We start from the raw sequence: 21,337 nt of genomic DNA on the forward strand, positions 1-21,337 counted from the left end.
TTCTCAAGGGCAATTAGGGATGGACGATAAATGCTGGCCTTGCCAGCGATGCCCACATCCCATGAACGAATTAAAAAGAAAAAGCTGGGGAGCTCTGAATCTAATTGTCGTGTGCCAGCTGCTACCCTAAATCAGATTAGAATTGACCAGAGATTTAATTCTGGGACCTTCCTGGTCTGTACGGCTCAGTATTACACCATGTGGTGCATTTACCCAGTGAGTTATCAGGGTGACATGATATAGATCCTTTAAAAATCCCATCAGAGGTTCCAGTTTGTTGTATAGGCTGTCTAAACATTTGTTCTCAGAACCTGAAATTGTGCCTTATATGGGAAGATGTATGGTTGGTATCCTTGGAGGTTGAAATCAAATGGGCCAAAGGGACTTCTTCATTTGAACCTACCATGATCTCATGTTATAAACAAAGCATGTGAGAACACAGTAATGGAGATGTGAATTCATGGTGGTGATTGTAGCATATTTATGCAGAGTTTATAATTACAATGATATTTATATATTACAACTGAATTTTTAATAAAACAATTCAGAAAAAATCTAGACTGTTTTTCACTTTTTGCTATGTACAACTGAATTTGGACATACGTAACTATTACAGATTTCATTTCTGCACGATATATTCTTTTGGATTTAGTGTCATCAGTTCTCCCAAAAGTGGAGCCCAAGCTCCTTACCTTTACTGCCCGATGTCCAGTCATGTGATAATATTACACAGAGATTGTAACACTGATGCTTCATGTTATGTGATTTATTTTAGATCTGGGCATGAACTGTGTAAAATTTACAGTGAATTGGGTTGGGCTATCAAAGTTAAATGTCTTGGAGACCATGTTGTGAAGGTAATTCTTTTGAGTACTTCAAAATATTCACTGTTCTATAACCTATCATCATAGTAGGTACAGCACTGTACTTTAGATGCGGTCTGACTAGTGACCTATATAGTGTCAAAATGATGTCCTTTGATTTATACTGTGTGGTTCTATTAACACAACCCCAATACCTTGTTAGCTTTAACTACAGTTTCTCCACATTGGTCATGAACCTTTAGTGATCTGTGCACAATAACGCTAAAATCTTTTTGTCACTCAACCTCTTTCAATATTGTTCGCTGCAAATGATAGGTGTATTCTGTGTTGACCCTACCAACATGCATGACACTACATTTATCTAAATTAAACACCATTTGCCAATGTGCGGCCCACTCCCCTAGCACATCTAAATCCATGCCAGAAGAGGTTACTCGGTAACAGACAGGAGTGGTAACCCTGTTAATCTTCCCAGCCCCCTTCCTGAGATGACGAAGCCAACTGTAGGGTTGCTACTCCTACAACTAACTTGGGTAACTGGGAATCGAAGATAGGATCTTTCTGCTCTTTATGGCTCAGTTCCATGCTGGGAAGTGCAACGACCTATCGAGCCACTGGAGCAAGCTAATTTTTAAAAAAATAAATAAATGTTTGCACAGAAGTGAGTAAATAAATGAGAAATAGTGGCAGTGCAAATGGCACAAGAGTCCCAAATGAATAATTTATTTTTCGTACCATCAATCATCTTAATAAAACTAGAGGGTTTGTTATTCAGACACTTGCCTTTAGTTGTGTGGCTGGCATTCTGATTTCCACCGGCACTGATTATAGCATAGCTTCTGGAGCAGAACGTGTGCCCTGCTCCTGTGTGGCCATGACATTTACACGTATGAAAAATGACAGATAGCACTGCTGGGGCAAAGATTCTGTTAGTTAATCTCTTAGTTCAGTAACATTATTATTTCAGTAATGTTACTCATCCTTAAGTATTAAACAATATGTTTGTTTTCAAAATATGATTTTTTCAAATTAAGATGTGATTTTTGTTAAGCAGCCATTGAGCCATATCAGTCGCAAATACAGCTGGAATATTGGGTTCACTGTTGTATTATTTAAAAAGGAAAAGTTCAGGTTTATGGCACCGTGGTAAAGCAGCCTGGGTAAATGGCACCTGAAGACAACAAAGCACAACAGCTTTTACACCACAATATCAAAGTGTTCCGCCAGTTACCGTTGTCTAATAATAGAACGGCAGACTGTGCCAACTTTAATCAGTTAATTATTCATTTAAGTAAGTGAAAGCACTACTGACTTTGTTCCCTTGAATTATTAATGCTGTGTGTTGTAAGACACGTTGCAGAAAACAGGGTTGTGTTTCAGAGATTCATGCTGACTTACTCGGCCTTGGGCTAGGTGCAGAGTATATGTGACAATTTGTTACAGGATGGGAGATCAGAGAGCTGTGACTCATTGCATTAAGTTGGTACAGTGGAAAGTCTAGAATCAAAAGCATCACATTTATTCAGTTACATAAACTATGTGTTTGGAAATAATAGTTCAGTCAGTGTACAATGAATGGTATAATGGGGAGTGGTTTGCCAATAGACCCATTAGCCCAGAATTTCCTGGAGGCTGGCACAATTGGAATGGGATATCTATGGCATGGAGTTTGTGTTCCAGCGCAAAGTCCCAGGAAATTATGGTGTAAGTGAGTTACACCACTATTCATGTTGCACCATCATTTCCTGGGGCTTTTATGCTATTCTACCAGCACACTTGTTAAAATCGTGGAAAGTTGATCATCATAGCTCTGCCCCCTGGTCAAGTCAATGACTATCGTGAATATCCTGGATTTATGCCAGTTTTCTCACTGCTACTTAGACTGAAAAATAATGGTGCAGTTGAATGTATTTAAATTCATGAGTTCAAAATAATTGATTAAAATAAAATCTTTGCTTTTCAAAACACTACTTCTTCATCATTTGTTTAAGGTTTAGTGTATATTGTGTGCATGGTATAGGGTCTGCATATGTCTTTGATGAAAGTAAGAATAGGGGAGAAATTTGTTTAGGCCTGCCTTTGGGCCCAAAATGGTCAGCTTGCTCACAACATGCACCAGAAGCTGGAGACCTGAGGCCCATTCAAAATTGGGCCTCATCTGAATGTTTCCAACGAGCTGCGGGCTTCTGTCGGCTCTCCTGAGGTAGCTCGCCAGTTTCCTCTGGACCAATTCCCAGCAGCTGCCCTCAAGGTGGGTCCAGAAAGAACCGTAAAAGCTGAGCGGGGCATACCCGGTGCATGCTCTACTCGTTTCTGAATCGGAGAGGAGTCCTCACACAAAATCTAGGCTGACACTTCAGTGCAATACTGAAGGAGTGCTGCACTGTCGGAGGTGCAACCTTTCGGATGAGACGTTAAACCGTATGCCCCCTCAGGTGGACATAAAAGATCCCATGGTACTGTTTTGAAGAAGAGCAGATTATCTGCTCATTATCACATTGCTGTTTGTGGGAGCTTGCTGCAAATTACTTTCTCAGGAAATTTAGAAGTGTGCATCGGGAAATTGGGGCATAAAATGGCTTAATTAATGACGTATGTCATCGTTCCAAGAAATTCCGAGCCATTGATTTATAGGGCAAGTTTATTTTCACGTTGGTAAAAGAATATTTCCAGCATTTTAGCTAGATGGCAGCATGTAGTTTTTTGTCTTTCAGGCAGTGAAGTTTATCCATCTCTAAGCAAGTGTGGTGTTGTTGGAATGGATTGATGTGGATATATTGAACTAGATGACATTTTTAATCCATTAAACTGTTGGGGACCTAGTAGCTGCCTTCTCTACAGCAGAATGACTAAATAGATAAACATTTTTTTTAAACAAATAGGAACATCAGTGAACTTTGAAGGCCTAAGAGAAAGTATTTTATATAAAATATTTTTTTAAAAGTCAGATGGCTATCTAATGTATAGAATCCCGTCCCTTATGTCTGACACTGTAAACCATCGGTACTGAAAAGCCCACATGTTTGCCCAATATGGAATGTACACATTCTCCCTGTAGGGACACTCCTACTGAAGTCCAGAGAGCTTAGGTACAAGTTGTCTGATCCATGCCTTATGGATCTCTAAGTGTGCGTGGGGGCACAGCTAGAGTTTAACCAGCTAAAACTGCATAGTCAACCAGCACAGAGCACTGGGAATCTTCATGCTGTTCATTCAACTAGGACCACCCTACCTGTTTTGGCATTGACTTGCAGGGTTACTCGGAACTGAGTGGGAAGAATCCCAGCCCCCCGTCACTGGTCTGCCTCTCCAGGTTCAATTAGCAAGGCAGGCTGGCTGGCCAGCCAGTCATCAACAATGGACTGGAGTACTGCAGCTCTACTTTGCTCATGTGTCTGATTACCAAGTCTGCCACAAAGGATTGACATGGTTCCAAACTTCCATTGCTAGGCATGTCATTCTGGAGCCAAATCTTCCACAACGAGATACTGCTTATCTTCTCCAACAAAGATAAAAATATTAATGAATCTCTCTTGGTGGTCATGTTAAGTCAGATGTACTGTTTGATATCATGTAACAAACATTATTATTCTGCTGCTAAAGCAGATTTGTGTTTAAGGTGGCCTGTCCCTTAAGGCCAGAAAGTCTAATTGCTGTTGGTCAGTCAGAGCTAAATTGCTGTTGGTAAGGGAGGTTTACAGGTCCTTGTAAATTTCTTGCTTCAGGTCAGAAAAAAGCAGTTTATGATGAATGTCTTTTTCTCTCTTTTATTAATACTTTTAACACTATGCCTGAGGCATGATGGATGCTTTTAAATCTATTATTGATATGTAATGGGCTATTTTAATTCTGTTGTGCAGAACAATTCCTTTTATAATTTGTAGAGATAATGCACTGTTAATTGTCACGTGTTAAACTTGCAGCGATTACATGACGGTCTTTAATAGTTCATTGTGGACATCATCACAGATCAGTTCCATGAAGGGTCTTGGCCATCAATGTCTGCCAGCAGTAGCAATCGTAGCAATAAAAATAAAATATGTGACAGTGATTTCAGGGCAGTCATCTCATATGAGATTGAGCTGAGATGACGTTTATGGCAGTTAAAATTATGATGATATCATCTGATATAAGATATCATATTTGTCAAAGGCTTACTACTCACTCCCAGCCACTCATAATTTTAATATATTTTAACCCTAGTGTCCGGCATCTTTTAACATTACATGACTTGACACTGATATGAAAGAGGAGGGTCCCTTCGGACTACCGGATTGATTTTGCGAGCACATGCTACCGGCAGGGATCGTTGCCCACCAGTATTGGGAAGCTGGCATGTTACCTGTAATTTTCCACCCATTGATTTTAATGGGTGCAAAATTGCAGACAGCACAACCAGTGTTCCCCAAAATGCTTGTCTGTCAGGCGAGGCTCTGTGCCGATTACATATATTCACATAATAACTCTGCTGATGTACATTTTATGCTCCTGCGATGATGGCACTTCATACAAATATATTTTTAAATGTCAACAATGGACAGAAAAGGATTTTAAATGTTGATCAGAAATCTTTATAATGCTACAACTGATGACTTTTTGAAAACTTTGTACCACACATGGTATACCAATTTCTCAAGTTTATATGAGCAATGAAGGGATGTTTGTTGAAGGAGAATTTAACAGGCATGTTTAAGTAGCAAGCTAGCTTAGTGGTTCAATAAATTTAGATGGCATTGAATGGCCTTTTTCCATGTTGTAACTTATATGTATTTCTATGAGGAAGTTCTAAGCTTGATCCCCAATCTGTCTTGAGTTAGCTCGTCTCTGCTGGGGCAATGGTATGGGTGCTGTAATTAGCTTAAGTTTCATTGGAGTAGGCAGGGAGAAACATTCATGGTTCCTGCTTATGATCCGTAACTAGTGACTGTTCCTGGAAAGTATGCTTGTGGATGTCGAGTTAGGATAGGACCAGTCTTGGTTGTCATGATCCGCCCTCACTCATGCCAATAGCGATTGTGAATTTCCTTGATTTACACTGATTTTCTTACAGCAGCCACTTAGATTGAAGAAGAAGGGGGAATGTATTTAAATTGATGAGTTCAAGATAATTGATTAAAATAAAATCTCTGCACTTTCTAGATATATTTAAAACTCGTCAAAGCACTTCTTTGTCATTATATGTTAGGTATAGTGTATATTGTGTGCATGGTGCACATGCTGTTGATGAAAGTAAGAGTGGGGGTGAAAATTGCCCCTCCGTCCCAGTGGGCGGTGATGGCTGGTAGTGACGACAAAGGGAAGCAACATTTTTTATCACTTTTTCCATTTGAGTGGCTGGTTTGCATAGTGGGATAATGACTGCCAGGTTTTTTTTGTGGTCGTACAGAATGATGGATTTGTGTCTGAGCATTTACTGATGTGGCAAAAATGTTATAATTCTGATTGACCATTTAGATAAGTTGTAAATTAGGAATTGGACTAAAAGTCTCCAAGTTTCTGAGTTGTGATTTCTATGTATTTCTATGCATGTATTAAGTTTAGATTTTTTCCTTAATCTGAAGTTGAAAAACTAAGCCTACAGCTGCTTGGGCTGCCTGAGATTTTGGGTAATATTGCACAAATGAACCAATGGACCCTTTCTACTTCACCTCGACTGACAGAGTCCAAATATGTTCATTTTCCATGCCCAAGGACTACCATAGTGTAGACGCACATCCATCACTCTGTACCATCACGGAAAATTCAACTGGCATTGTTCCACTATGTAAATCAGCCTCTCAAATGGAAAAAAAATGAATAAAAATGGTACCTCCCTTTGTTGGGAGTGCCTGTGATTACCATCCATTAGGGTGGAGAAACAAAGCTTTTGTCAATGGTACCTAAAATATGTGTAAAATAAAATAGTTTGTAGTACTGACATGAATAATACGGAGACAGATTTGCAGGAACCTTGGATATGTCTCCTGCTAGACTGCCAGGGAACTGGACCCATCCTGTAATGGGCTGCTGGGAAATTCTGATGCATCTCCTTTTTCCTTCTTTTCATCCCCCTCCTCATTACTTAAACCACCGGAATTTGTGTAGCAATTACATGAAGGTTTCTTGAGATTAAAATATCTTTGATTTGAAACATAGTTGCTGTTTTACTCAGATTAAAATAGCTGAGATTTAAAATGTCCTTGACACAGAAAAGTGACAAGATATTAGTTGAATTAATGAACTCTTAATTATTCAACTAATTAATCTATCCTTGAAATGTTTTTACAGTACTGTGGTCATAAAAGTTTTAACGTTTTATTTAGATACGGTATGGTGTTGGGAACAGAGATCGATTATTTATAACATCATTTCTTTTAGCCTTGAAAATTCTTATTGTGAAGGTTGAGAGTGCAGTTTTGTAGACTAATTAAGAACATTGCAATGTGATTCTGCTAATGAGCTAGTTCTAGTCCTTTGGAGTGTAAAAATAAGTTGAAAGCCTTGTTTGATTACAATTTTCAGCGTTGTGCATCTGAATTTTTTTTTAATAAGCTTTGCATTGCCCTATTTGGTGATAGTTTTGCTTAACATAACTTCATAACATAAGGCATGGGTTCCCTATCCAGATTGCATTCATTCATTACAAAAATTATATTTTCAAAATATAGTATACATTTACATAAGCTGAGTTGCTAATGCTTGCCCTGCAAATATCCTTGAGGGTTTTCCTGATTGGCAGTCGTATCTACAATGGAAGATCAGCAGAAACTCTGTTTACACGCTGTATCCAGGATTTCCACCAAAGCTACGGTAGTTGATTGAAAGACCCCGGCCCCGACAAATAAATTCTCGGCAGATGTTATCTGCTGCTAACCTTCACTGCTGCCTCTTGTCTGTTGTATAACAGTTTTTTACTCTGCCAGAAAAGGGATTTGAGCCGAGTACTTACTGTTGGCAATATTAGTGGACGGACACTTGTAAAAGAATATCATATAAATGACATATTGTTTTAGAGGAGGCAATAACCTGTTGAAAATAATCTGGTTAATGGCTGCGTTAACATAGGAACCGGATTGGGCCATTCAGCCCCTTGAGCCTGTTCCACCATTCAGTTAGATCATGGCTGATCTGTATCTTAACTCCATCTACCCGCCTTGGTTCGTAACCCTCAATACCCTTGCCTAACAAAAACCTATCAATCTCAGTTCATAGAATAGTGGAGTGTTTAATGTCATGTGACATTGTTTAGCGCCCATCCACTAAAGTCGTCAACCATCATTTTTAGGCTTTGGTGTCTTAATGTGACACATGAAACCTCTGGAATGGAGGCGGAAGCTTCCAATTTGTCTTTCAATTCAAAGTGCAAATGCTTTTCTGTGGTACAAAAAGCTTTAGAAGTGGTTTTGTTGCCAGATGCACACAACCTACATCAGTTGACATGACGTAGCTTGTAACTCTACTTTTCTCCCTGGGTCACAAGCTTGTAGCATAATTAAAAACTGAATTATTTATGAAGATCCATTAACGTGGGTGACAGAAAGATTAGCCAAAGGCGGCTCGTGTGTGAGAATGGACTGAGTTATATTTTCTGTGACCAGGAGTAATGTTCCAAATGATCAGCAGGCACACCAGCAGCAAAGGAATTAATTGAACTGTAGAGAACGTTTTGTACAGCAGTCGTATGCAAATTTGACTTTTACATAAAACCCATGAAGAAGTAAGATGTCCTAAAGTATGAATGATAAACGAACAATTAGACCAAGGCTCATAACTTTGAAACATTTTGCAGACGGTATTTTTAAACCCCAAGTTATTAAATACTATTATGATATAATGTACGAATGCAATTGAATTGTGTGATTTGCCCAAGAGGTAATTTCAAAGCAGTGCAATAAACCACTAATGCTCATGTCTTCATTTTTATGGCAAAAATTTCAATATATATGAAATTTAATTGTAAAAGCTAATTTTGTGGTACAGTATTGCCTACTGGTACTAATGTCCTCTGATTTGCAAGCAATTTAGACGCAGGAGACGGTGGATGATGGGAGTCTTTATTAGGCCTTTAAGGCGAGCAACTAACTCTTTTATATTTCTTTTTTTCTCTTGCTTTATTTTTCCTGTGTCCTGAATTTTATATTATCAGTGACTTGTAAATCTATTTACATAAGATTCACAACATCATAATAAAACGTAAAACCAAAGTTTGAAGCAGTAATATACATACAGTACATGCCATGGTGGGGTCAGGAAGTGTTCATGAGTGAATCAATTTTAAGGCACTCAACAAGTGACCAATTGGATAGATAAAGGTTATGGAGTAGGTATGGTGTAGATAGATTTTCAGAAGGCATTTGATAAGATGTCTCACTGGAGACTTGTGGTACAAAAGGAACTGTGGCAACTTGGATAGAAAGTTGATTGATGGACAGGAAACAAAGGGTTAATGTTAATGGTGTTGCTCAGATTGGAGAAGGGTTGGATTTGGTGCACTAATAGTTTTGTTCTCGGTATAAACAGATAATTTGAACTTTGGCATAGGTAGCATGATATTGAACTAAGCTGATGACATAAAAGTAGGGGGTTTGACAAACTGAGGAGGACTGTGAAAAACTTCAGGAGGATATAGGTTAATGGAATAGGTGGACAAGTGGCAGATGCAGTTTAGTTTGGAGAAGTATGAAGTAATAAATTTTGGGATGAAAAACAAGGAATGAAAGTATGCACTTAATGGAAAAATACCGAAAGGTGTGGATGATCAGAGACCTATGGGGTTCAAAGACATAATTCTCTGAAAGTCTGAGTGCAGGCTGATAAAGCCATGAAAAGGCCAATGACATTTTGGGTTTTATAAATAAGCACTTATAGTTTGAGAACAAAGAAGTAATGGTACAAAAGGATGAAGGAAAATAATTTGCAGGGCTACGGGGAAAGAGTTGGGGAATGGGACTAACTGGATTGCTCTTACAAAGTGCCGGCACGAGCTCGATGGGCCGAGTGGCCGCCTTCTGTGCTGTAACCATTCTGATTCTAAAACGTTGGTTAGGTCACAGTTAGGGTACTGTGTGGAGTTTTGGGTGCCCCATAATAGGAAGGATATTAAAGCCAGAGAGAGTATACAGTGTAGATTCCACCAAGATGATGCCAAGACTGGGAAATTATAGTCATGAGCAAAGCATTAAAATACTGGCATTGGAGCAGAGGAGACTGAGAGGAGATTCAATAGAAGTTTTAAAATTATAGAAGGTTTTAATAGGATGAATAGGGAAAAACTATTTCTTGCGGTTGGGGAGTCAGTGATGGGGGTCGTTAATTTGAAATTGTCACTGACAGCGAGGAGGAAGCTTAGGCTAAATTTCTTTACTCAAGGTTGTTGGAGATGGAATGCTTTTCCACAAGGAGTGATTGAGGCAGCAACCATTGCATCTTTTAAGGGAAAGTGGGTTTTATATTTGAAGCAGAGGAATATACAGGACTATCAGGAGAGAGTATGGCAGTGGGATTAGTCTTGATTTCCTCCAGCAAAGAACTGGCACGGATACAATTAACAGAATGGCCTCCTTCAGTGCTGTAAACGTCCATGGTTCTGCAACGATCTTCAAATACTGACAAAAATGTACTTTTTTTTTTCTTACCCAATGAATACACAGAAATGTGAAAAGGCTGTTCAGCCCATCCAGCTCATTCACTCACCCATGTCCAATGTTGCAATCCAATTGATTAATCACAGACCTTGTGCCTCGTCAATCATAATTATCAAGGAACACCATTCATACCTAAAGCCATTAAAACAAGTGAATCAATCACTTCACAAGAGGTAATAGCCATTCCCAACTAAGGCAACTGGCTCGGAATACATACCGACTTTAACAGTTCAGATCTTTAAATCAGGAGTAAGAACTCAAAGAAATGGCAGTGTATGATATCAACTGCAGCCAAGAACAGATGAACCTTAAATGAAATCTTCTCTTTGAGTCTGACAGACGAACTAATCTCATAACTCCAGTTTCCTCATGATAATGTGAAGTGATGTGAGTGAGGAAAAGCTGGGGTATCACCAAATCAACCTTCAAATGCTCAGTCCTGTCTTGCGATTGGGCTTTTTAAAAAAAAATCAAATAACATTAGTTTTACCAAGAATTCAGATTACCTGAATGCTGCTCAAGGTCGGAAATGGTTTATTTTTGTAAACTACTAAATCTTCATGGATAGCTTTAATGGGCCATAATTTACTGTGAAAGTAACAGTGAGGCTACCAGCAAATCGGACAGCAACTTCCGGCGAGCGCACATGCACAGTTAAAACGTGAAAATCCAGAAGCTGCAGTCCGAGATGCGCTGCCCCTCCATTAGCTTTGCGAAAACGGCATCTCGCTGTCTAACCTCACTATTCAAATACATTGAACAGCATGAAGTTCCTGTACTTACGTGGTAGATACGGACTAAACTCGCCACAAAAAGTTAGGGCTTGTCCATTACTGTCTAAATAGCCTTTTAATGGTGTGATAAATGTTAATTATTGCCAAACAACCTCTCTGGCACTGAAAATTAACTTTTACAAGTGTGGAGTCTCATTCTTTCAGCTTTTAATTGTTGGAGATTTAAAAAAAATGTAAATAACATTTTTATTTACTTTTTCTTTCTATTTCTTTTATCTCTCTCTCTTAATCCAATCTTTCTTTCCCTCTCTTTATTTCACTTTCTGTACCTGATTTGACATTGAATTCACTATTCGAAATTACACTTCCTGGTTCAGACTCTGCAGTGTTCCTTAACGATTCTTCAATCTGATTGGTTGAGGAGATACACAGTTGCTTGCCCTGTTCACACAGGTCCCAGATGCCCTGTAGAGGGCGCCATGCTGTTTGGATCTGTAACTTACAGCAACTTTCGGTGCAAAAGCTCATGGAAAGTCAATGGACAAGTGCAAATCTTTGCCGCCCACAGTAAATCCTGGCCCATTATGTTTTTAAAGGGCTACAACTATAGACGAGGCAATGTATTCTGATCATGTCACTCAGAACTTGAAAATCTCTAATAATTTGAAGCAAGTTGTACTCCTGCTTTTTTGCCAGTGCCAAAGATTCACTGCAGCTGCAGGTTCCCTTCACTTCTCCCCAGGGTTTGACTACACATTTCATTGAATAGCTATGGAACAGTGATAAATGTAACAGATTCTATCACTGATAGAATCTTCAAACTGATGTGAGAAAATGGAACACCGGGGATGCACTAAACAACTCTTCACAGAAATAATCTTAAAAATAAAATTGTGTTCGCTGAAGTTTGCAAATGACATATACCCATCCGTCAATTCATCTCCATCCAGAATGCTTCAGAGATCGTCAGTTCCATTTACTAGCCGTTGTTACCAATTTGATTATAATTCCAGATGATTGTAATTGACGAAATGTAAGTGAATGCCCTGCCTTGAAGATCATTGTAATTGACATGTAATGGGTCAGCCTTCATGTCTAGAATCTGTAGGATTATCATTTGAGAGAATTTCAATAAAAAGTCACCTCAGCCGCACAATGTATGATACACCACTTATTTGATATAATATGCATTTTAATTTCCTCACTAACGGAGAATCTGAATAAACCCACTCTTTTATAAAACACCTTCTGTGTGGTTCTTTAGGACCTGTGATAAATGTTTGATTTCTTGCCGATGAATTATATTTTGGTATGAATTATATTTTGCTATAAATTCCAGTTCAGTGAATGTCTGCTGTGCAAGTTATACCTTGTTTACAGCCCCGTTTACACACATTCACCTTCTGCTATTGTGGTTAGAACAACAAGGATTGATTTGACTTTCCATTGCAATCCAGGAAGTTAGGCATGAGATAATACTGTCAAAGTGGAGATAACATTGCCAAAGAGCTTTTATCTTGTATGCTCGTTATAGCTAAGTGCAGCTGTGACATCATTGAAATAGTTGTTGTGTTGGTCAGGGGGGTGTTTTGGTGTCAGGAACCTGAAACAGCCCAGCGTCTTGTTTAGCTGTAAGTAGCAGCTGTTGGAAAGGGAGGAGAGGCAGGAGATTTATCCCTGTCTGGCAAAAGGTCTGGTGACACTGAGGAATCAGAGTGGAATCAGGAATATACAGTAGCAATAGTTTAGGCACACTGTGCTATAGCAACGTGTGGGCTATTTTCCTACACAAACAACCTTCTCTCGTTTCTCTTTCCCCACCCCCAAAACCTCCAGTTATACCTATATTCTTCATTACAAGACACTTCTGATAAGTGAATACAATGTGTGTGTTAACTGGGTTATTAACTTCACAGTCAGCAACTAAAATGCTTTCTACATAAATTAGGATGGTTAGCGAACATAATCTGCAGTGACCCTGAAACGACCCTGCAAATTAATACAAGAGTTCTTAATTTCAGTGTAGAACATTCACACTCCAATGGAACACTCACGCTTTTATAAATAAAAGCTATCTCTTGTTCTTTGATGCAGCACAACAACTAATTTAAATGTATTGCAGCTGTTCCTTATTGCTTCCAAGTTATTTCACCCAGTCATTTCACTTTCATGAAGTGTTAATTAAGTAATTTGTACCTTTTTATAGCAAGGCATTGGATTCTTTTTGCTGCTTGTTTAATTAGGTGCTGGTCCTTGAAGACAGAGAGAACAATAGATCCTGAGAGTGATTACACGGAAATAATCTGGTTGAGGCATTTGGATGATTTCATGAACTGTGAGAACAAAGTCCCAAAATGAGATCACTGAATTATCGCATTAGGGTGTATATCATTTTTAGAATCATGATGGGGTCATTTTGTTAATTTTATTCCCTTAATATTGATGTTACTGATGACCAGGGCATCCCATATCATTGGAATATAATGATATTATCACTGAAGGATTAATTATTATGACGCAATTGACTTTAATGTCCCTGTTGGATGATGAAATATGTCTTTGTTATGATATAGAAATATACTAAAGATCTTGTCACCTCCTGCTCACTCGAACCTATTAAAGAAAGAACTTGCATTTACATAGCATCCTTTACCTCAGGATGTCCCAAAATGCTTTACAGCCAATGAACTACCTTTGAAGTGTAGTCACTGTTGCAATGTAGAAAACGTGGCAGACAATTTGCACACAGCAAGATCCCACAAACAGCAATGAGATAATGACCAGATAATCTGTTTTAGTGATGTTGGTTGAGGCCAGGGAGAATTCTCCTGCTCTTTTGAATAGTGTCATGGGACCTTTTGCGTCCACCAGAGACCCACTTCTAACAGTGCAGCACTCCCTCATTACCAGCTTAGATTATGCACTCGAGTCTCTGGAGTGAGACTTGAACTCATAACCTTCTGACTCAGAGGTGAGAGTGCTACCACTGAGCCAAGGCCAACACTTAGTAAATTGCCACGACACCGCTGACCACCCAGCTTCACTTCTTGGCCTCCATGCTAGCCGTTATTATAAATGGTTCTTTCTCCTCGTGCACTGACTCTCTCTCCCTTTCAAATCTGCCGTCATCATCCCTCTCCTCAAAAAACCCACTCATAACCCCTCTGTCCTTACAAACTACTGCCTCATCTCCAACCTTCCTTTCCTCTCAAGTCGTTGAATATGTTGTCGCCTCTCAATCTGTGCTCATCTTTCTCACAACTCCATGTTTGAACCTCTCCAATTAGGTTTGCTGTCTTGGCTAAGGGATAAATGTTGGCTAGGAGACCACAAGACTGCCTTCCCTGCTTTGAATAATGTTATGGGATTGTTAGCTCCACCTGAACCATCAGAACAAGAAGACAGGGCCTCAATGTAATGTCCATCTGAATGATGGCCTCCCTGACAATGCAGCACTCTTTGAATACTGCACTGTAACATCAGCCGAGGATATGCATTAAATCCTCGAGTGGGTTGTGCTGCTGCCACTAAGGGGTTGTGTCTCACTGTAAGAGTTGTCTGTGTTCATGCAAAGGATGTCACTAACACAATCAGACAAGGTGATTGCATTCCCAAATGTATCTGTTAGCTCAGATACTTTTCCATTTTCATTTTAATAAAATACATTTTAAAAACATGAGAGTGGTGAAAATGCTTACTCTGCTATAACTTCTGTTGAGTTGGAAACATATCACAGCATCCAACAGACCAGCTACAAAGCAAGAGTTTTCACAGCAGCTTCTCATTCCATTAGGACTCCCGAAAAACAGCAAGGGCGTTTGCTTCATTAATTCAATACATGCCGGAAATCCTTTCTTCAGAAGCATATACAGCAACAGCTTCACAAGCCTACTGCTCTAATTTGAACTCTCATCCAATGACTTTCTAACATGATATCCCAGGCTTCTGGAATATACAGTAAACAGAGATGGCAGAAATTCTGAGACTGTCCAATTTTAGAAACAAATAGCATAACCATATTTTGCAGTGATTTGTAACGTCAGCATGTAACGTGCACCTGCTTTCCAATGCCGTATCAGGGTTTCATCTTCCTTACACTCGTAGATATAACCTCTTATAAAGTTTCTTTCAAGCCAGTGGCTAGCTGCCTTAGTAATTGTCAGTCAGCAGAAAATGTTGCAAGTGGAATATTATAGCAGTTGGCTAATTAAACAAAGTTTATCCATGCTACTAGTGAAATACCATCTCCTTTGATTAACACCGCTCACTGCTGGATATAGCACAGTTGTGGGGTCAGTAGGCGTTAGATCAGTGAAAAATAATTTACCCCAATACTTATAAATTAACACGTCTAAATTTTCTGCTGGCAGTATTCAGACATTTTATATCTGGGATGCAGAAATACTGTTGGCAGAGAGTACATAGGGGGTTCGCCAATACAGAAGTCCAAGCAGGAAGCAATTAATTTGTTTGTAAAGTAAGGATAAGATGGGTAAGTTGACATGGCGGGTGTCATGCCACACTTGAGACTTCAACCATTTACAAGAGGATTTACAAAAAAAAAGTATTTACTGATTAACCTGTGATTAGGCCAGGTTTGAGTTGCTATTAATACGACTTTAGCACTGAAAATCCGAAATGGCTCAGAACTACTCTATCCTCATCTTCACAACAACAGTTTCTAGAGAGAATAAATCTACAACCTGAAGGCATTTGGCAATTGTCTTAACTCCAGCTGGTGACGGGCAGGTGCAAGACGGATGCTGAATCCTGAAGAGCTAAATAGGTGTTAGTCTGTGCCAGAGGTTCCAAACTGGGGGGCCTAAGAAGGACGGGCTGGCCAAGAACGAGAACCGCAGATGCAGCCTCACATTGCCAGAGGAGGTGCATTATGGGGCAATCTCAGCACAGTGTGGGCTGTTTGAATCCCCACCGATTTGTAGAAGTGGACATTGGATCTGTCAGAGCTGCTGCTCGTGCAACAGTAATCCATTACTATCCATTAAAGTGAAAGACATTCCTGTGGCTTCTCTGCATGAAAGTAGAGATTCTTGAAGCAGTGGACTTTTTGAGGCACATAATCCCTACATGACTGAAGGCAGGGTAAGCAGTATGAGCTTCTCTCTACTTTTTCCCCCAGTTTTTGTAATCAATAGGATAAATCTGTACTATTTTCTTATATATAGTTTCTTAGAAAAAGGAGAGAGTGAATGGGAAATTAATCTCCAAAAGGAGGCTCAGCAAAAAAAGTTTGGGAACCTTTTGTCAATGCAATTTCAATGCAAATTTTCAGTCAAGAGAATGAGTCAATGTCTTTAGTCCTTACAGTACTTGTTATTAAGGTCAATTGGTAACAAACAAAATGTGTGCTGTTCACTGATACAAACAAACTCAGGTTGGAGGGAATTCCTGTATTTGACTATGGATACAAAATCATACCAATATTGATACAGTTCTCAGCTACCTGCATGACCTGTTACTCCTATTAGGTATCAGTAAATGCACTTGCAAACTCATCTAATTGGAATGTTGTCCTGAAAACAATATTCTCTGTGCATGGTATTCAATTAGGATAACTTTACTATACTTTGTACTTATCCCCTTGCATTTTCTTACTGGAACCATTTGTTATGATTTCCATGTTGCAGATTGATGGCACTAATCAAAATACTCCATACTTCAAATGTGGTCAGCTAACCCTATTTTGGTTTTCTCCCTGTTTTTTTAAAAAAAAGCTCTTGAACCAGTCTGATTTAATTATGTTTCAGATGTGTGGTTGAAACATGCCAATAATGTAATCATACCAACAACACATTGTAATTAATGAGACTCCACTTCCCATTGAGGGGGCATAAGGATGACTAGTGTAGGAATTGAAAATGTCACATTGGAACAGTAGGGGCTGTTCTTCTGAAGTTTTGATTAAGGCACAGCTTTGAAGCTTTGGTCTGCTTCTGGCTTTGTAGTACTTAACTTGGGATTGCACAATATAGACCATAGGTGCAAAGCTGTCCACTGCCTAGCAAGAACATCCCTCATATTGAACACACAAAAAATCACTTCCAAAACATGAACCTTGTTGCTGGAGAAAGAGGTAGAGTGGCCTTGTGTTATTTTGTCACCATGATATCACATGCATGCAACACAGCAATGTAGCAGCGGGTTTTGACAAGAGTTGTATCGGCTTTTTGGGAAATGAGCAAGGTTAGCCAAATATCTTTTGTCAAAGATGATGTCCTTTCAGGAGGGGTTTAAAAGGATTAGTTTTAATCATAGACAAAACCAGGCTACTGAAGCATGCAAGAGAATCATGGAAATGTAGGATCTGCCTAGAAATTCAAGAGTTTGGGATCAACCCAGAAACAATTGAAACTTCTGGAAGGTTGAATGATAAAGAAGCTTAAATGAGAATCAGTTGTTTTGAAGGCTTTAGCTTAAAGGGAATACATCACCTGTCTGCTAGGTAGGTCTATTTGCTGGAAGAACTGTGGTTAGGCTGTTCCATGTTCGGTGGCCAGATGACTCAGCTGGATACTGTGATATCTCCAAAATGTCCTATTCTAGTTTTGTAAATGACTTGAGATGCTCAGAACATCCTGTGGACACGGCTTTGAGTCCTGTTGATACCACCCGACAATGCATCATAACTGTGCATGGTTCAGGTCCACATTGATTTAACTGGAAAGGGAGTGATCAGATTTTAATTGTATTTGCTCCTGCCTGGTAATAACTACTTGAGTTTTCCTGCAAAGACTCTCCCGGAGCCCCTGAAAATACCTACAAACATAAACTTGCCACAACTCCACTTTTCATCAAAACCAATGGGAAAACAGAGCCTTGTAAGTTACAGCATACTACTGGTGTGATGACCTCATCAGTATGTCATGGCCACATTCCCAGAACTCCTAATTAGTTGAGTCAGACTGGACCAAGAGACTTTTTATAGATAAGTGATATAAGTAAATAATCACATTCAAAACTGACTAGTGCAATCGATCAGTTGTACTGATGTCAAAATAATGGCATTGAGTAAAGAACTATAAGTGAATAGGATACAATACAGTAGAGCCCTCATAAAGAACACCATGGTAAGCTTTTTTAAAAAAAAATCTTTTAGACACCTCTGTTTAAGCAGAAGCCTTTTAACAATGTGTGCTGATCCTGATTATAATATTTAAGTAATCCCAATCCAGGCCACCCGCAAAGGGAATTTCTCCACAGTGCGGATGTACCTTCAATATGCACTTGTAAGTGTGTTCCTGAAAGGGGCATTTAAAAGGAATGTCTTGTAATCTGTGGAAAAATATTCAGACAAGTGTGAAAATGACCACTGCAGAGGAAAAAGTTTATTTCAATAGAAGTTAACCAGTAATGCACTGCATTGTCTAGTTGCATGCATCAGTCAATGCCGAGATTATCCTTTTGCTAGCGAAGATGTTCATTAGTTGCATTAATAGTGCAGTTGTTTGCTATACTTTTTTCCCCTTCTTTGGAGTTTCCCTGTGACACCATCCTTGCCAAAAAGATAAATTAGACATCTACTTGCAGGCCTTACTCAATGTTGCTGTATAGCCAGGTCCTCAGAGTGAAGGTGAATATTTCCTTCCAAAGATGACACGAATGAGCTGTATGAGGAACCGTGGGCATGAAACCATGCTCTACTGCTCCAATATACAGCAAGTTGAAGTGTTATTTGAAGTGCGAAGAAGATTGCAGGGATGGCTGTTGGGGGACCAAGTATATGTCCTGTAGCCATGACTCATGACACTACTGTGTCACCCAAGGCACAACTTGAGTTGAGATACAATATGGCCCATGCTTCCACCAGTCTTAGTGGAACCCGCCTTCAGCATCTTGAAATAGTAATTGCATTACTTGAACAGATCAGGAGGAGTGCTACAGTATAGCCCAGGCGTGATCTCAAAGAGTATTGTTGCTTTCTGTGCCTTGCACAACTTTGCCCTAAAAATGGACCAAACCATGCACCAGTCAGGAGAAGAAATAGAAAGATGAAAGACTTGCATTTAATTAGCACCTTTCACAACCTCAGGATGTCCCAAAGTGCTTTACAGACAATGAAGTACTTTTGAAGTGTAGTCACTGTTGTAATGCAGGAATAAGTAGAAGAGGAGGCTGACCATGACAGAGGTATTGACTGCAAAACAAGCAGCTCAGTCTGCAAACCTCTTGTACCTTGCCCAGTGGCCATTATTCATGTGTGAGCTAATTCGGTGAATATTGACAGGCTATTTGACCACAGAATATATCATTGTAGAGCCTGATTCTGTCCTCAGCTGACATGCACATATGCACTTTCCAGCAGAAGTCACTAGATAGCGATCAGGAGCTGGAACTGTGGCATTGTTATGAACTTGTACACAACTGATGTATGTGGATGCATCTATGTATTTGATTAAAATATTACATACCACTAATACTGTCCTCTCCTCCAATCTGCACGATTGTAGTGACTTCTGAATTATCTAAAATATGTTTCATTCCATTGCTGTATAACTAGCAGTTGCAGGGATTCCTTGGTAAAAATGGCCTTTCTGAAGGGTGTTCAGACATTTTCTCCAATGATTGCAAACTCCATAGCTAAATTAGCAAAAAAATAATTATTGTAGGTACACTATGGCTCACTTTTTGTTGCTGTTAATGAAATCACATTATCACTAATTGCACATTTGAAAGTCATGTGCACTCACATCTCATTGACACTGTTGAAAATCATGCTTTTCTCCCTTTTTTTTTGCAAATACGAGAATGTTGGTTCGATAGAGAGTGGCTATGAAAGGCCTCCAGGATTCCCATACAAGCTAACTCATTCTGAATTACTGCAGAAGCTCAAGCAGAGCACTCAACACAACTTGAGAGATTAATATTCTTCTTGATTGCATGAGTCAATGATCTTATTAAAGTGAATGCATCTTTTAACTAGTTGAATTACTGATAAATGTCTGGGAAATTAGAGCTCATCTATTGCTATTTATGCCTAGAAATCTAATCGAAAGTTGCCAAAGGATTGGATGTAAACATGGTGTAAATCATCTCTTTCTTAACTTGCAGTAGCACAATGTCAGATATAGTCTACAGCAGACATAGGGGGACCGATAATGTGACCATTGGTGCTTGCAGCACATTGGGCACCTGTTCTTTGAGCAATTGGTGCTGAGGCCTACTCAGTGGCCAATATGCCGAACATGCTCGAAGAGCTTACAGCCTGCACCAAGACTGCTCAAGGTTCATTTGGGGAAAGCCCCTTAATGCACCTGGAGCACTACAGCATTGCTCAAACTACTCAATGCCCATTTGGCACACTTTCTGTAACTAATCTGATCTTTTGCCTTGCTACATGGCTCTCTTCTTCATGCAAGGTCGCCCCTTGTTACAGGACCACCTATCTATTGGCCTCTTAACACCATTTGGCAATTTGGGCCTTTTTGTAGAGGCTATGTTTTTACAAAAAAATGTAGGCACTGGTTTAAGGGCAGCAAGCAGCCGTTTAGCAGCTGTTGATGCCTGTTAATCTACCTCCATGTCCTCAGCGCACTCCCAGTGAGTAATGTGCTATGCACTGGATTGCCCTTTAAATAAGTTAATAAGCTGATCTCACATTATGAGCCACAATTGCTGACACCCACAGTGCCTGAGGAGCAGTGGCCCTGGCAGCACTGTCAGTATGGAAATACAGAGGTTATTAGACTCTAGTCAGTTTGGAGAGAAATGTAAAAATGCACACATAGCCATCACGGTGCAGCCAAGAGGGGCCTAAGGTTATTGAGCTTTGATAAAGGACCAGTATTGCTTTAATAAAAAAAAATCCACAAGTAATTTAAAAAGAAAATGGAATATTAAAATAAATAGTGTTACACTTTGAAAGATAAAAATGGAGCAGTTTTCACCCAACATCTCCTGTTCTTGTAATTCACAATGCAATCTGCTAAGCTGAAGCTATATGTCACAGACTCTACTTGTTGTAGGATGTGGGCAGGGGTTAAAATGAGCTGGAGAACAGTCTAGAATGGTGACACGCTGGCAGCAGTGCAAGACCTGTTAAGAAATGGCTTGCAGTATAGGAAAATATGTATGCATGCATTGGTATGTTCAGTCAGGCACAGGCACACAGAGCTGCCAGCTGATGATTTGCTCATGA

At 39.5% G+C, this 21,337-nt stretch overlaps 1 protein-coding gene across 3 annotated transcripts in view; it reads left to right on the plus strand.

Moving 5' to 3' along the window:
* The window catches only part of LOC137341637 (voltage-dependent calcium channel subunit alpha-2/delta-1), a 588,942-nt gene that overhangs the window by 96,462 nt on the left and 471,143 nt on the right, over positions 1–21,337 (plus strand). The window lies entirely within an intron of this gene.

Source organism: Heptranchias perlo, chromosome 24, assembly GCF_035084215.1.
Source record: "Heptranchias perlo isolate sHepPer1 chromosome 24, sHepPer1.hap1, whole genome shotgun sequence".
NCBI lineage: Eukaryota > Metazoa > Chordata > Chondrichthyes > Hexanchiformes > Hexanchidae > Heptranchias > Heptranchias perlo.